The sequence below is a fragment of the Saimiri boliviensis genome, chromosome 5, assembly GCF_048565385.1.
Source record: "Saimiri boliviensis isolate mSaiBol1 chromosome 5, mSaiBol1.pri, whole genome shotgun sequence".
Classification (NCBI taxonomy): Eukaryota; Metazoa; Chordata; class Mammalia; order Primates; family Cebidae; genus Saimiri; species Saimiri boliviensis.
In genome coordinates, this window is record NC_133453.1 from 106,532,348 (window position 1) to 106,549,853 (window position 17,506).

The 17,506-nt window shown below is 45.1% G+C and overlaps 1 protein-coding gene across 5 annotated transcripts in view; it reads left to right on the forward strand.

The window, feature by feature from the left end:
* The first annotated feature begins 5,585 nt into the window (after nucleotides 1–5,585).
* Nucleotides 5,586–17,506, forward strand: part of PLEKHB2 (pleckstrin homology domain containing B2) — a 55,724-nt gene continuing 43,803 nt past the window's right edge. For all 5 annotated transcript variants that reach the window (XM_003922017.4, XM_003922016.4, XM_039479864.2 and 2 more), the window contains exon 1: nucleotides 5,586–5,675. The gene's annotated coding sequence lies outside the window, so the exon portion shown is untranslated. The remainder of the gene's footprint in view (nucleotides 5,676–17,506) is intronic.

Sequence of the window (17,506 nt, forward strand, 5' to 3'; positions counted from 1 at the left end):
AATTAATATTAAAAATTTTTTTTATTTCAATAAAAAAATGGAATGTATGCTCAAAATGCATTTCTTCCTATTGACTTTCTTTTTTTTTTTTTTTTTTTTTTTTTTTTTTTTTTTTTTGAGACGGAGTTTCGCTCTTGTTGCCCAGGCTGGAGTGCAATGGCGCGATCTCGGCTCACCGCAACCTCCGCCTCCTGGGTTCAGGCAATTCTCCTGCCTCAGCCTCCTGAGTAGCTGGGATTACAGGCACGCGCCACCATGCCCAGCTAATTTTTTGTATTTTTAGTAGAGACGGGGTTTCACCATGTTGACCAGGATGGTCTCGATCTCTCGACCTCGTGATCCACCCACCTCGGCCTCCCAAAGTGCTGGGATTACAGGCTTGAGCCACCGCGCCCGGCTCTTCCTATTGACTTTCTTATGTGCCTTTAAGACTCCTTGCATCGATTGTACCTGCCTGTGGACATGCTGTATAGCACTATGCTGCTGGCCTTCCCAGCTCCCTCCCTTCAGTGGGTTTGAGACCAACCTGGGCAATATATTGAGACTCCCCCACCAATCTCTACACAAAACAAAAAAATTAGTTGAGGGCTGGGTGTGGTGGTTTACACCTGTAATCCCAGCACTTTGGGAGGCCTAGGCAGGCGGATCACTTGAGTCCAGGAGTTCAAGACCAGCCTGAGCAATATAGTAAGACCTTATATTTTATTAAATTAGAAAAAGAAAAAAAATAGTTGGGTGTGGTGGCACACCCTGTAGTCCCAGCTACTCTGGAGGCTGAGGTGAGAGGATCATTTGAGACCTAGAGTTCAAGGCTGCAGTGAGCCGTGTTTGTGCCACTGCACCCTAGCCTGTGTAACAGACTGAGACCCTGTCTCAAGAAATGAAAAACAACAGAAAGTATTTGGGGGTGAGGGCTTCGGATTCAAAATGGGAAGCCAAGAATACATTTTGTCCCTCCATAGGTGCCTGTGAAATAGGTGACTGATGTTCAACAGCAAATAAGCAACACAGCAAACTGAAGCAGCAGCGGAGGCTCAGAGGGGCTGGAGGAGACAGGGCACTCACTTTTCTGTGGATGGTTGAAATAGGCAGAAAAGGCTGCAACCCAGAGTGGAGAGCGAAGGAAACAGACTTGTGAACAGGGACATTAGCTGCAAGGCTGCCTGTACCACAGCTGCGCCTCTTCTCATTTCCCCATTCTTGTGTGCATGGGCAGCTTCCTCTTTATAGTGGGCAAAACCCCAACTACTGTCCCCAAAAGAAATGGATTCCACTGTCTTTGGCTGGGCACTGTGGCTCACCACCTGTAATCCCAGCACTTTGGGAGGCTGAGGTGGGCGGATCACCCAACTGAGGTCAGGAGATCGAGACCAGCCTGACCAACATGGAGAAACCCCGTCTCTACTAAAAACACAAAATTAGCGTGGTGTGGTGGCACATGCCTGTAACCCCAGCTACTCAGGAGGCTGAGGCGGGAGAATCTTTTGAACTCAGGAGGAGGTTGCAGTGAGCCAAGATCGCGCCAGCCTGGGCAATGAGAGCAAAACTCCATCTCAAAAAACATAAGAAAGAAAGAGAGAGAGAGAGAGAGAAAGAAAGAAAAAGAAAGGAGGGAGGGAGGGAGGGAGGAAGGGAGGGAAGGAAAAGAAAAAAGAAAAGAAAAGAAAAAGAAATGGATTCCACTATCTGAAGAAAGCAATGGCTTCTTAGCAGATGTTGAGGGCAAAATGAAGTAAAATTTAGACATGCAAAAACTCACTGTTTCCCACCCCAAATGGTAGTTCCAGAATTTCTATATAGGAGGAGCAAAGGTGCATCCAGCAGGTTGGAAGGGCTCCTGGGCGGCACTCTGTTTTGCTGGCCCCTGCTGTTCAAGACAGTGCTGTGTACCTGTTTGGGATGGACCTGGTGTTGGTAAAGATTGTGGGGCAGCTGAAGTGCCACTGTTCCACCCTAAGTGCCACCTTGGCTATTTTCATACATACAAAAAATTTCTTGAGCTATTCCAGAAGAAACGAAAATGAAATTGAGTAAAGAAGAGAATATGAGCAGCTACAATTCGCTTAGAAAAAGTAAAGGAAGAGCGCCCGTTGTCTCCCATTCCTTGGAAGCTCACCATTCCCAATTATGTGGGATGTGGCAGGTGAGATGTGGCATTTTAATTCATGTTCTATTTGGAGTTTCTTTTTTAAAATTTACTTATATTTTTGTATATTTTGTTTTACTGTGTTGCCCAGGTTGGTCTCCAACTTCTGAACTCAAGTGATCCTCCTTCCTCGGCCTTCCAAATGTTGGGATTTCAGGTGTGAGCTACTGTGCCTGGCCTGGAATTTCTTTTTTAACTACCAGAACTTCTCACTTTATTTTCTTCAATAAAGAAATTCATACTAGTAATTGGGTAGAAAAGGGAGTGGGGTAGGTAATTTGGTTTGAGCCAGTTGAGGCCCACAGAGGCAGGTGACTGATGAGTGCAGAGTCCCAAGGCAGCTCTTTGAACTCCTGGGCATTCCCTTTTCAGTTTCAGACAAGAGGCCACACATTCAGGAGAGGCAGATGGAGGGCAGGAACGCAGGTGTCCTCACCTGCAGCCAGCCTTCTTCTGCCTTGACTCTTCTCAATAAACGTGAACGGAAAGCCAGTTTTACTGAATCAGAAAACTTACTAAGGGATATTCCTTCTTCCAGCTCCTGGAACACCTACTTAAACTGAACTTGATTAAAATCAAAATATTACTTTTTTCCTTCTTTTTTTTTTTTTTTTTTTTTTTTTTTTTTTTTTTTTTAAGACACGGTCTCATTCTTTCGCCCAAGCTGGAGTGCAGTGACACAATCATGGGTCACTGTACCTTTGACCTCCCAGGTTCCAGTAAAACTTCCCTCTCAGCCTCTCAGGTAGCTGGGGGACTACAGACACATGGCACCATGCCAGGCTAATTTTTTTAATTTTTATTTTTTGTAGAGAAAGTGTCCCACTCTGTTGCCCAGGCTGGCCTTGAACTCTTGGGCTCAAGTGATTCTCCTGCCTTGGCCTCCCAAAGTGCTGGGATTATAGGTGTGAGCCATCACACCAAAGTCTCAAATATTACTCTTTCTTGTTGTTGAAGTGATACATACTCATGAAAGAAAGTTTGGAAAATGCAGAAAAGTAGAAAAAAGAAATATCCACAGTCCCATCGCTTAGAGAGCATGTTAGTGTATTTTTGTATACTTCAAACTCAAATCCCGAAAGATCCCTAAGACTGACCCTGAAGGTGGTCAGACCTAGTATATCTTTAATGAAGGCTGGTCAAGAAGCTTGGTGATGTTAAACAATTTACCCAAGCTCATCCAGGAGCAGTAGAACCAGGAAGAACTCTGTGTGACACCAATCTCTGAACTCTTGTGTTGACTAAGCCACAATATCTCACAAAAGATGGGATTGCAGGTGTTGTAGGACTCCCTACCCTGCATTTCCCACCCCCGCCCCCAACCCCCAGAGAGCAGCTGGATTAAGACTGGGCCCTGATTGGCAGAGTTTGGGGTTTTGAAGACCAATAACAATAGGGCTCTTCCAAAGTGTTTTTTTTTTTTTTTTTTTTTTTTTAAAGTTTTTTCCCTTTTAAATTTAGATATAATTTATATACAGAAAAATGAGCAAATCTTAAGTGTAGCGCTCAGCTTGATAAATTTTTACTTACACACATGTTTCCACCGTTCAGATCAATGTATAGAACATTTGGGCACCCTAGGAGTGGGATTGCCAGGAGGCTCTCTCAAGCCTCTTTTCGTGCAGTACCTCTGCACTGCCCGCCAACCTCTGCTAGGTTGGAATGCAGTGGCTTGATTATATCCTCCTGCCTCTTCCTCCCAAAGCTCTGAGATTACAGGCATGAGCCACTTCACCTGGCCAACAATTTTTCTCCCTCTATTGTCTTAAAAACAAAACAAAACAAAACGCCCAACTTTTCATTTGGAATAATTTGGACTTACAAAAAAGTTACAAAGATAGTATACCCTTCACACAATCTCACCTACTGTTAACATGTTACATAACCATTACACATTTGTCAAAACTAAAAACTGCTATTACCTAAACTTGAACTTTCATTTGAAGTTTATAACCTGTCTACATCACCATGTTGCATATGACAGTTTCTCGGTTTTTTTTCTTGCTTTGGAATACCTTGATAGTTTGAGGAGTACTGGTGAGGTGTTTTGAGGAAGAGCTCACAAATGAGATTTGTCTGATATTTATCTTTCAGTCGGACTGAGGTCACGGTTTTTTCATCACATCATGTCAAGGGCAAACGGAGTGACTAATCACTTTGATTTTCATATTGGTCACTTGTCAGGTGCTTCCGCTGTGAAATTACAGCTCTCCTTCCACACTGCACTCTTGGAAAGGGCGTCCCCAGGTGCAGGCCACACTCGGGGTCGAGGGCGGATTACCACACCCCTCTGGGTGAGGTATTATTAGAATTCCTCTGCAAGGAAGATTATCCCTTCTCCCTCACTTATTTAATCATGTGTTTGTATCAGCACGGGCTCTGGGATGATTCATATTCTAGGTTACAACTTAATGCAAGGTACTTTATTTTGCTGCTCAAATGGTCCCCGGCGTGGCCCCAGGCGCTCTCTGGGTAGGTCCCTGCGCGCTTGGACGCCCCGTCCTGTTTTTTGAGCACCTCTAGCCTCTAGCTTTCTGCGCCCGGATCCTAGAGTCGCCAAATTCTCTAAGGCGTTTTGGTCCTATTTTTAGAAAGCAGTATTTAGAAACCAAGATCAGGGTGCTAATAATTCTTTTTTTTTCTTTTTTTTTTTTGGGACAGAGTTTCGCTCTTGTTACCCAGGCTGGAGTGCAATGGCGCGATCTCGGCTCACCGCAACCTCCGTCTCCTGGGTTCGGGCAATTCTGCCTCAGCCTCCTGAGTAGCTGGGATTACAGGCACGCGCCACCACGCCCAGCTAATTTTTAGTATTTTTAGTAGAGATGGGGTTTCACCATGTTGACCAGGATGGTCTCGATCTCTTGGCCTCGTGATCCACCCGCCTCGGCCTCCCAAAGTGCTGGGATTACAGGCTTGAGCCACTGTGCCTGGCCTAAGTCTTTTATTTTTATTTATTTTTTATTTTATTTTTATTTTTTGAGACGGAGTTTCGCTCTCGTTACCCAGGCTGGAGTGCAATGGCGCGATCTCGGCTCACCGCAACCTCCGCCTCCTGGGTTCAGGCAATTCTCCTGCCTCAGCCTCCTAAGTAGCTGGGATTACAGGCACGCGCCACCACGCCCAACTAGTTTTTTGTATTTTTAGTAGAGACGGGGTTTCACTATGTTGACCAAGATGGTCTCGATCTCTCGACCTCGTGATCCACCCGCCTCGGCCTCCCAAAGTGCTGGGATTACAGGCTTGAGCCACCGAGCCCGGCCTCTAAGTCTTTTATTTTTTAAAGGCGGGACCTCACTCTGTAACACCTCCTTTTGGTAGAAGCGCCGACCTCCGGGGATCCCTACGCCCCCTGCCTTCTCCCCTCCCGTTTCTCCTGGAAACCACCCAGACACCCCGCCCCACCAGCCGCCGGCCCCCGCGCATGCGCGCCGCGGCGTGACGTCAGAGCGGCGACCGGGACGCCGAACGTGCGGCTGTTGAAGGCGAGGAACCTCCGCGGCGTCGTAGCGTTCTTCACTCTGGTTCGCAGGTGAATGTCTGGGTTTGCTCCAAGCTACTCTAGCCCCTTCCCCCTCCTGCCCGTACCCCTCCACATTTTCCCTTAGAGCCGCCCAGCCTCGCGCCCCTCCGAGGGGATCCCGCTCCCTAATTTCCTCTGAGGCGCCTGGCCGCAGGCCCTCCCACCTCCCGGGGCCCTGACCCGCCCCCTTCCCCGGGTCCGCCCTCTCAGCCTCCCCTAGAGCCGCCCAGCAGCAAGCCCTCCCCGTGGGCCCCGCACCTCTCCCGCCCCTCCGCTCGCTCCCCCGGCGTCCCTCTCCCCGCGGCCCCGCGGACGCCCGCCTTCGCGGCTGCAGCCTCCGCCTCGCATCCTTTCCGGCCCCTCGGGAGAGTCCCACGGGTCCGACTGTCAGGACCTGCTGCGGCCCCGCCGCCTGGTGTCTCTCGGCACCCGATCTGCTGCAGGGAACTTGCCTTCTCAGTTCTCCTGCGCAGAGGTCTCCCCGCTCCTTAAGCTGAGGGGCACTGAGGCTTTACCCTCGCGGGGCGGCCTTCCGCCGCCGCATTTCTCCAGCTCTCGGCCTTGCAGTGTCTTTACTCCTAGGTGTTCGGTGTACGTTATGTTCGACACCTGTCTTCATGTTTGATTCTGTTAACTCAGCTAGGTTGAAAACTCCGGAGGTCAGGGATTTTTATTTCGTGTCAGCATAGAGATTCCCCGCCCCCCCCCAACACCTTAAATCTCAAATGTAGATCGGTTCACACTAGAAAAGGCTTCATAAATGAGCGAATAGTAAATTTACGATGTTTCAGGGTGGGTGGAGGAAAGGAATGAAGTGCAGCGGTCACTTAAAAATGTAGGGGAACATGGTGAATTCAAAATGATACTACTGACTCATGGTCTCAGCCTTTACATTTTTAGTGCTTAGGAAAGGGTGGAACCACCGCCGAGGGAGGAGGGCTGACAGCTAAGGGGGAGGAATATTTCAAGGTCGTCTGTGGCCTTTGGTAGAACCAGTGCCAATTCAGGAAGTGACTTGTCCGAAGTCACATGAGGAATTAGAACCCGAGCAGGCACTGCTAACTGCCTGTTTAGTATGGCCTTCAGTATTTGTTGAATACACTAGTGACCAAACCATGTATGCACAGACACAGTTGTGCATCTGTGCCCGCGCAGTGGGTGTGACTGCCTAAGGACCTGTGGGGGTGTGGGCATACTGCTGTGACCGCTTTAGTTGTGGTGCTCAGGAGTGTTCCTAGGTCCAGAAAGTTCCTAACCCTGGGCTGGTTGGCTGGATATTGTCTGGGCTTCCTTCGTGCCTGGTGTTTACTCTGTGGTGGTTATCCCTTTACTCGACTCACATGCTGCTCTTCTGAGGACAGGAATCAAACTGTTTGCAGCGTTTCCCTGGTAGACAGCATAGTGTTTGGCACTTCGTAGGTGGTCAGTAAATGCTTATTGAAGAAGGCTACAGAAAAGAACTTACAGTCTGACAGCACTTCTTTGCTAGCATTATATTTTAACGGCATTGGTACCTTCTGTAAGTAAATTTCCTGATAGTCTCAAGGACTGAGTTGATTAAATGTGTACAGCAGTGATAGAGAAAGGACAGAGACTCTTGTGGTGTTACTCCTTGGGAAGGTGGAGGTTTCTCTCAGCTCTTTCTGAAAGCTTTGCTTATGCTTCTCAGCTTGCATTAATATTTTTCTCCTTTCCTCTGCCTGCCTTCTGTCTTACTGTATGTCTCAAGAGATTAAAGAATTACCTTATTAATGACAGTAGCTACTCCAAATTGCAAAACAGATTATGAAAAAGCTTCCCAAAGTGGGGGCTAATTGACCCAGTTGTTTTATTGGTTGTATATTTGTTCCCCCAGGGGATGATGGAAATGGAAAGTTGGACTTTCTTGCCTCTTTGCTTTCTTGGCCTGTCTGCCATTTGATTGCGCTTGTATTATTAGGCTTGTTGTCAAGAAGTGGTTCCCAGCTGGAAGTGGCCAATGCCACATAGAAACTGACTTCTACATGATGGTGGGTCACCCAACCCTTCTTTCCCTTCTGTTTTGGAATGTTCCTGGGATATCTCTTTGACTGTCCATTATTGTCCTTGAAGAACAGAGATGAATTTTTTTCCTTTTTCATAAGGAAGCCATTTTACAGCTAAAGAGAGCTAGGGAACTGGGATATCCTCAGGAGTTAGTTGTAGACAGTTAAACCTGAATTCCAGCTCTTGGAAGAAAATAGACATGTAGTTGTAGCAGTTCTCACTTATTTTGTTTTGTTTTGAGGCGGAGTTTCGCCCCTGTTTCTGAGGCTGGTGTGCAATAGCGCTGTCTTGGCTCATTGCAACCTCTGCCTCCTGGGTGCAAGGGAGTCTCCTGCCTCTGGCTCCAAGTAGCTGGGATTGCAGGTGTGTGCCACCATGCCCAGCTAAATTTTTGTGTTTTTAGTAGAGATGGGGTTTCACCGTGTTTGGTCAGGGTGGTCTTGAACTCCTGATCTCAGGTGATCCACCTACCTCGGCCTCCCAGAGTGTTGGGATTACAGGTGTGAGCCACTGTGACTGGCCAGTTTCACTTTTGGGCCATCTATTACAGGGCTATTTGGACATTATCTCCTTTAATTGTCACAATAACCCCATTGGTTATGTGTAAGTAATTGTTTGTGCCTTGTCATTCAGGTAAGAAAACTGAGGCTTAGAGAAGTTCAGAATCTTGCTCAAGGTCATACCAGTGAACAGAAGTCAAAGTAACCTTCAGGCTTAGAACTCACAGATTCCAAAGGCAGTATTTTTTGTCCACCTGTGGTTTGTTTCCACTCAGTGCTTTCAAAGAGATAACGAATCAAAATTTAAAATAATCCGAATTGTTCAATATGGCTTATATTTTAAAGCTTTGTATAGGGTTTATTATCATAAAAATGTTATTCTGTAGCTAGTTTGTTGGTATTTTATTCTTTAGAGACCAACAGCTAGGGCTGGTGTTTTATCTGATGTGTTTTAGTTTATGCATTCAGTTTTGCTCTAGGAAAGAAATAGTGAAATGTTGAATTAAGTAGTGGAGTGGTGTGAAATTCAGCATGCTAAGGCAAACATAGAAGTCTTCAAAGCCGTTGGAGAAGTAGCCTGAGGTTCTTATTTCTTCTAGAACAGGGGTGTCTGATCTTTTGGCTTTCTTGGGCAGCATTGGAAGAAGGCCACATATAAAATACACTTAACACTAATGATAGCTGTTGCACTAAAAAATATAAGTGCAGAAAATCTCATAACATTTTAAGAAAGTTTACAGATTTGTGTTGAGCTGCATCAGAGCTGTCCTGGGCTGGGGCCACCAGTTGGAGAAGCTCATTCTAGAATGTTTTAGGCAAATTTTGGTTGGGGGGAAAATAAGCAAGTAATAGTAATAATAGTAGTAAATAGTAATAATTGCTGTCATAGCAGCTGCCATTTATCAAGTTCTAGTAACTGTGAGGCACCATGCCAAATACTTATGTATTATTTCACCCAGTTTTCCAAACATCATTTTATAGATCAGAAAACTAGACTTGAAAAAGTAACTTGCCCAATTGAATCAGGATTTGAACATAGGTCTTTTGACTCTAAAGCTTATACCCAAACACTGGGTTCCATGAATTTTCAAAAGCATATGATGGGCTGGCTGCAGTGGCTTACACCTGTAATCCCAGAACTTTGGGAGGCTGAGGTGGAAGAATCCCTTGAGCCCAGGAGTTTGAAACCAGCTTGAGCAACATAGTGAGATTTCATCTCTACAAAAGGAAAACAAACTGTGATCAAAATCATACTTTGATGATTTTTGGTTGCTAAAGATACTCTCTAAATTTCTCTCCCCAATTTAAAAACAAAAGTGGAGCACTGTTAGAAGGTTCAATTAGGTAGATTAATCTAGGTTGGTTTTATGTTTTGATATAGTTGAAGTTTTGTTATAGTTTTGGTTTAGGTTATTACTTACATGTTTACATTTATCAAAATAATACATGTACTTAGACTGAAAGACCAAATAGATTGGGTGTGGGGGCTCCTGCCTGTAATCTCAGCACTTTGGGAGGTCAAGGCAGGTGGGTCACCTGAGGTCAGGAGTTCTACACCAGCCTGACCAGCATGGTGGACCTTATACTACTAAAAATACAAAAATTAGCTGGGTGAAGTGGCAGGTGCCTGTAATCCCAGCTACCTGGGAGGTGGAGGTTGCAGTGAGCTGAGATTTTGCCATTGCTCTCCAAAAAAAAAAAGAATAGTACTTTAAACCTTAGAATTAAAAAAAAAAAAATCAATGTTTTACCTACCCACTTTTTTTTTTAAACTATAGACAACTAGAGACAATGTTTTTTCCTAGGTACTGCAAGGAAAAATTAGCTTTCAGACAAAAAGTTTTCTCAGCAAAGCAATTTTACTTTCTGCAGAAAGGGTGCTCCTATTAGCCATCTTGCCATGAGAGTACAGTGAACAAAGGAAAGGGAGACATACTTATTCCTTATGCATTGGGTCCTTATTGCTGCGGCTGATCTCTGTTGGTTGGAGCCAGACCTCACAATCTAAACTGAACCTGATTGGCTAACAACTTAAAACTTTTCTAGGCTGGGTGCAGTGGCTCATGCCTGTAATCCTAGCACTTAGAGTTGCCCAGGTGAGTGGATCACGAGGTCAAGAGATCAGGACCATCCTGGCCAACATGGTGAAACCCTGTCACTACTAAAAATATTTTAAAAATTAGCTGGGCATGGTGGTGCACACCTGTAGTCCCAGGTACTCGGCAGTCTGAGGTAGGAGAATCGGTTGAACCTGGGAAGCAGAGATTGTGGTGAGCCAAGAGCACACCATTGCAGTCTGACCTGGGCAACAAGAGCAAAACTCTGTCTCAAAAAAACCCCCACAACTTTTCTAAATAGGTAAAGGCAATGGAGAACAAAGGAAAAGAGGAAGTCCAAATAAAGAAGAGAGAAGAAGTTGCTTGCGAAAGAACTTAGAAAAGTAAGAACATAAATATCTTGGTTAAAGCACAAGGACGTAGAATGTGATACATGCCTGTGACCATGTCCAACACAAATATCTTGGTTAACTTACAAGAACATAGAGTGCACTTAGTCCCTTATATCTAACAGCTATATAGAATAGGGCTTAATAAAGAGTTACTAGCAAAAAGCAAGAAGGCTTTGAAGAAACTTAGTCTTTAAGAGAAACTTATTTCTAACGTTTATTATTATTTAACAAGAAGGGAAACTTTGAAGAGGAACTTTTTACTTTCTACAACTAGTTTCACTTTATTTTATTTTATTTTTTTTTGAGACGGAGTTTCACTCTTGTTACCCAGGCTGGAGTGCAATGGCGCGATCTCGGCTCACCGCAACCTCCGCCTCCTGGGTTCAGGCAATTCTCCTGCCTCAGCCTCCTGAGTAGCTAGGATTACAGGCATGCGCCACCATGCCCAGCTAATTTTTTGTATTTTTAGTAGAGATGGGGTTTCATCATGTTGACCAGGATGGTCTCGATCTCTTGACCTTGTGATCCACCCGCCTCGGCCTCCCAAAGTGCTGGGATTACAGGCTTGAGCCACCGCGCCCGGCCTATTTTATTTTTTTTAAATTTGAGCCACCATGCCTGGCTGATTTTTTTTTTTTTTTTGGTATTCTTTGTAGAAATGGGTTTCTCCATGTTGGTCAGGCTGGTCTTGAACTCCTGACCTCAGGTGATCTACCCACCTTGGCCTCCCAAAGTGCTGGGATTACAGGCATGAACACTGCACCTGGCCAATTTTCACCCTTTTTGAGGCACCTTTTTTTTTTTTTTTGAGACGGAGTTTTGCTCTTGTTGCCCAGGCTGGAGTGCAATGGCGCGATCTCGGCTCACCGCAACCTCCGCCTCCTGGGTTCAGGCAATTCTCCTGCCTCAGCCTCCTGAGTAGCTGGGATTACAGGCACACGCCACCATACCCAGCTAATTTTTAGTATTTTTAGTAGAGACGGGGTTTCACCATGTTGACCAGGATGGTCTCGATCTCTTGACCTTGTGATCCACCCGCCTCGGCCTCCCAAAGTGCTGGGATTACAGGCTTGAGCCACCGCGCCCGGCCCAGGCACCTTTTAAAATAGTATTTTATCTTTGTGAATATGGGAAAATTGCTATCGATTTACATGTAATCTTTTAACTTCTGATCATAGAAGACTTTTTTTTTTTTTTTGAGACACAGTCTGGGTCTGTTGCCAGGCAGGAGTGCAGTGGCATGATCCTGGCTCACTGCAACTTCTGTTTTCTGGTTTCAAGCAATTCTCCTGCATCAGCCTCCCGAGTAGCTGGGACTACAGACACGCACCACCATGTCCGGCTAATTTTTTGTACTTTTTAGTAGAGATAGGGTTTCACCATGTTGGCCAGTATGGTCTCAGTCTCTTGACCTTGTGATCCATCTGCCTTGGCCTCCCAAAGTGCTGGGATTACAGGCGTGAGCCACCGCACCCGGCCGATAGAAGACTCTTACTGCCTTATAAAGCCCTTTAATCCACCAGGGAGTCAAAAACTTGCAGAAAATTTGTCAGTTACTTTTTTCCCCCCAGTAGTACTTGGTCCTGCTCCAATCTGGACTGTTCCCTCCCACCTCCCTTCTTCACAGATGTTTGTCAGGGAATTTCCTCCCCTGCCAGCCAAAGACAGAGGGTTACTCTTGTTGCCCAGGCTGGAGTGCAGTGACGTGATGATTCATGGCTTACTGTGCTTCAACATCCTGAGCTCCAGTGATCTTCCCACCTCAGACTCCTTGAGTAGCTGGGACTACAGGCGTGTGCTGCTATGTCCAGCTTATTTCTTATTTTTTTGTAGTGATAGAGTCTCACTGTGTTGCTTCAGGAGGTCTCAAACTCCTGGGCTGAAACAGTTCTCCTGCTTTTGCCTCCCAAAGTGCTTTTGCCTCCCTCTTGTCTTACAGACAAGAGCCACCATGCCTGGCCTTGATTATTAATTTGACTGGGTATGGAATTCTGGCTTGGAAATAATTTTCCCTTAGCATTTTGAAGGTATTGCCCCAGATGTCCTGTGCCTTGCCGATTGTTGATTCTTTATATATGCTTTTTTTCCTCTGGGAGGTTTTTAGGTTCTTTTCTTTGTCCCTGATGTTCTGAAATTTCAGTCATCCTACCTATGGAGGGAGGATCTTTTAAAAGTTATCCTGCTGGACACTCATTGGAGCTTTTATATCTAGAAATGTGTTGTCCTGTTGTGGGAAATGGTTTTATAGTATTGTTTCTCTGCCCTTTTCTCTGAGGTTTATTTATGAAATTCTCCTGTAAGCAGGATATTTTTTTTTTTTTTTTTTTGAGACAGAGTCTCTTGACGCCCAGGCTGGAGTGCAGTGATATGATCTCGGTTCACTGCAACCTTTGCCTCCTGGGTTTAAGCCAGTCTCCTGCTTCAGCCTCCCGAGTAGCTGGGACTACAAGCGTGTGCCACCACATCCAGCTAATTTTTGTATTTTTAGTAGAGATGGGTTTCACCATATTGGCCAGGCTTGTCTTGAACTCCTGACCTCAAGTGATTCACTTGACTTCCCAAAGTGCTGAGATTAGCAGATGTAAGCCACCACGCCCTATCAGCAGAATATATTTGATGCTCATCCTCTAATTTTTAATTTTTTTCCATCTCTTGGGCTTTTTTTTCTTTTTAAAAAATACTCATTTCAAAGAGATTTCTTCCATCTTGATCTTTTCAACTCTTATATTGAGTTTTTAATTTTGGTTATTTTTAATTGAGAACTTTGACTATTTTCTTTGTTTTTCTTGTGTTTTTGAGTTTGAGTCTCGCTCTGTCGCCCAGGTTGGAGTGCCGTAGTGCGATCTCAGCTCACTGCAAGCTCTCCCTTCCGGGTTCCAGCGATTCTCCTGCCTCAGCCTCCTGATAGCAGGGACTACAAGAACCTGCCACCATGCCTGGCTAATTCTTGCATTTTTAGTAGAGACGGGGTTTCGCTAAGTTGGCCAGGCCGGTCTTGAATTCCTTACCTCAAGTGATCACCCACCCTAGCCCTCCCAAAGTGTTGGGATTACAGGTGTGAGCCATCGTGGCTGGCCGAAAATGAAACTTTTAAAGTTTTCTTTTGTACCAAGCATTGTCTTTGATTCTTCTGAAGATTTTTTTTTCCTTTAAAATTTTATTTTCTTTAATCGCAATCTTTTATGACCTGGATTTTTCTCTGGTGTCTGATTGTGATATGTGAAACGTTTATTTGGTCTTTAACCTCATTTCCTGCCTTACAACTCCTATTTAATACAATCCTTAAAATTTTCAGAATGTTGTCTTTTTGTATGCTGATGATTGATTGATGGCCTGCAGACCTTCTTCAGAATGGGCTCTGGTCACCTGAAACACCCTTGTGGGATTTGAGGGTTGGAACTTTAATTTCTGCCCCCACCCCCAACCTTCCAGGGAGGGGAGAGGGGGTCAAGGTGATATTGATCATCAACAGCGTTGGTTTAATCAATTATGCTAATGTAATGAAGGCTCCATAAAAACCCAAAAGGGTCTGGTTTGGAGAGCTTCCAGGATAGCTAAACATGTGGCAGTTCCTGGAGGGAGGGTGGTATGCCTGGAGAGGCCTGAACACTAATACCTTGCGTTATGCATCTGTTCATCTGTGTCCTTTGTAATACCCTTTATAATAAACTGGTGAATAAGTCGTCGTTTATCTGAATTTTATGAGCTGCTCTAGCAAATTAATCAAACACAGGGAGCTGTGGGAATTCCAATAGACCTAAAGAAACTAAAGCAAAAATTACTGTAAATGGAGAGTTTATTTAGGCCATATTTGAGGACAGTAACCTGGGAAGCATAGGTTCAAGTTGCCCTGCCTGAATATGTGCTTCTAGTAGCAACAGTTACAAGTGGGATTTTAGAGGGCAACAATGGGGGCAGTTTCTAAGTTTAGTGTAAACTATTGGTTGGCTGTATATTGTTTTTTGTATCACGTATTCCAGGAGCATGAAGAAAATGGGTGAGGGTCAAATTGTGTAACTTCTAGTAAAAGACTTGGTAATTTATCACCTTGTCTGGAAACTACAGGAAAGGGAAGATTAAAAAGCCCCCAAGTGTCTTTAAACAATTAACCCTGAGCATGGGTGAGGCTGTGGTAACTAAAGACCCATTTTCTAAATTTAGCATGTCTTATGTTCTTCTGATTGTTCTGAGTGACTTTTCTTTCTTCTTCTTTTTTTTTTTTTAAAGAGACATCTGGTTTCCAAGCTGCTCTGCGTCCTCATTCATTTGAGGCTAGTTGGTCACTTGTTCCAGAGGCCTTGGCTTGCAGCTAGTGTCTGAAGGGTGGGCAGTTTTATGGGACTGAGCCCTCAACCTGTGGGATCTGATGCTATCTCCAGGTAGATAGTGTGACAGTTGAATTACTGGACACCTAGTTGGTGTTTGCTGCAAAATTTATTTTTATTTATTTATTTTATTTATTTATTTATTTATTTTGAGACAGAGTTTCGCCCTTGTTACCCAGACTGGAGTGCAGTGGCGCTATCTCGGCTCACCGCAACTCTCGCCTCCTGGGTTCAGGCAATTCTTCTGCCTCAGCCTCCTGAGTAGCCGGGATTACAGGCACGCGCCACCATGCCCAGCTAATGTTTTGTATTTTTAGTAGAGATGGGGTTTCACCATGTTGACCAGGATGGTCTCGATCTCTTGACCTCATGATCCACCCGCCTCAGCCTCCCAAAATGCTGGGATTACAGGCTTGAGCCACTGCGCCCGGCTATTTTTATTTTTGAGACTAGGTTTCACTCTAGCCCAGGGCAGAATGTAGTGGCACGATCACGGCTCACTGTAGCCTCCCCATCCCAGACTCAAGTGGTCTTCCCACCTCAGTCCCCCAGTAGCTGAGACTACATGTGTGCGCCACCACACCCCACTAATTTTTGTATGGATGGGGTTTCACCATGTTGCCCAGGCTGATCTCAAACTCCTGAGGTCAAGTGTCCCTCTCCCCCCCATCTTGGCCTCCTAAAGTGTTGGGATTACAGATGCTTGATGCTATGCATGGGCCTGCGCATAACTGATTGCTTGCTTGGTGTGTCGGGAGGAACCCTCATTTATTTGGTCATAGAAGTCTTATATATCGATTGTTGCGATGGGAGAGCAGAGGAAAACCAGTATTTTTTCCACTCAGACTGATGATACTTGCTCTGTATTCCTATTTAAGAGAGGAACTGAAAAGCTCGTTGGAAGTCTGTGTGTTTGCTTCATGTCTATCTCTTGGTGAGCTTCCCTGGAGGGTGTTAGGCAAAGATTGGCTTTTTCATTGCAGAACACCCAGTTGTCAGTATCAGTGAGCCTTTCCTCTTGGGACTGTGCCTTTGCTCAGAGCTAGAGTCTGGGAAGTAAGGAGGAAGATGGAGAATTTGATTTCCACCTACTATATGTCCATTCTAAGTGTGACCTGTCACTCTGAGTTGTGTGTGGTGTGGTCACGCCCAAAGTGTAATCTTCAGGATCAGGGAAGGTCACTGTCTGCATGGGTAAAGGTGCCTAGTGACCCTTTTAAATTAAGACTTCCAATTAATTCTCTTGATTTTCTCCCCCACCTTTAGAATTATCTCTTACCTCCAGTTTGTCAATCTTTCTATTTTTATGTGGCAGGAGTTGGCTTGCTGTGTTTTGGCTTCTATTAGCATATGACAAAGCAGAGGTGGCCATATTTTATGTTAGTTGCCACTTGTCTGGTTCACTTAGAACCTTCAAAATGTTACTGTGTCTCATCTGCTTTTGTCTGCTGCTGTTCTCTTTGCAGATTTATACCTTGTTTTCTCCTTAACTCTCATTTTTGTTGCAATTTCAGGAGGGAGTGGAGTTAACTGTTGTGCTGCTTATAATTCATCATTAACATTGGAAATTGCAAAGCAATTGCCAGCATGTCAAGCTTCATATTACTGGTTTGTCTTTTCATTTCCTTTTCCTTTTCCCCTTTTCCCTTTCCCCTTTCAGTTTCTTTCCTTCTTATAGCATTTCACTCTTTTACTCAAGCTGGAGTGAAGTGGTGTGATATTAGCTCACTGCAACCTCCACTCCCCGGGTTCAAGCGATTCTTCTGCCTCAGTCTCCTGAGTAGCTGGGATTACAGGCACCCGCCACAACACTGCTAGTTTTGTATTTTTAGTAGAGACAGGGTTTCACCATGTTGGCCAGGCTGGTCTCGAACTCCTGACCTTGGGTGATCTGCCTGCTTCAGCCTCCCAAAGTGCTGGGATTACAGACATGAGCCACCGCCTAGCTTGTTTCTTTTGTCTTGGATCCATGTTTCAATGTCATGCTTGTGTCGTCTCCCTTTTAAAATAACTCTCCTGTGAATTGTAGTGTGTAGTGACAAGAAATGTGAATTATCTAGACAAACATAAGGAAAGAAAAGAATGGAAAGATGGATGTTTAAATTCTGCCTCTTTTTGTTTTTCCCTGTGAGGCTTGCGACCTACATAACCTTCAGGCAGGGCAGGCCAGCCATATCAGGACCAGGAATTGGTCTAGGTTGATGGGGAGGTGGAGGGAAGGGGATGCCTGTGAAGTAGTGACATGTAAGTCTCTGGAAGGCTGAAGGCACATTGGTCAAGTGACAGTGTCCACTCCTCTGCTTTGTGAGCAAGATCAGGATACAGTGGAAGAACCTGACAGGGGACACACTGTAGATAGAAAGGGTTCGCTGCAGTCCAGTATAGGAGCGATGGGTCATTTAGGGAAAGGTTGAGTGTGATGACTTATTTAAGGCCTTGTTGCCCTTGCTGTTTCTTATTTATCCTGCCCACATAGGGGGCCCTGGGCTGTGCTACAAGCTACTTTTAGACTGGGAGCTAGAGGCAAGGGTGGGTTGCTGC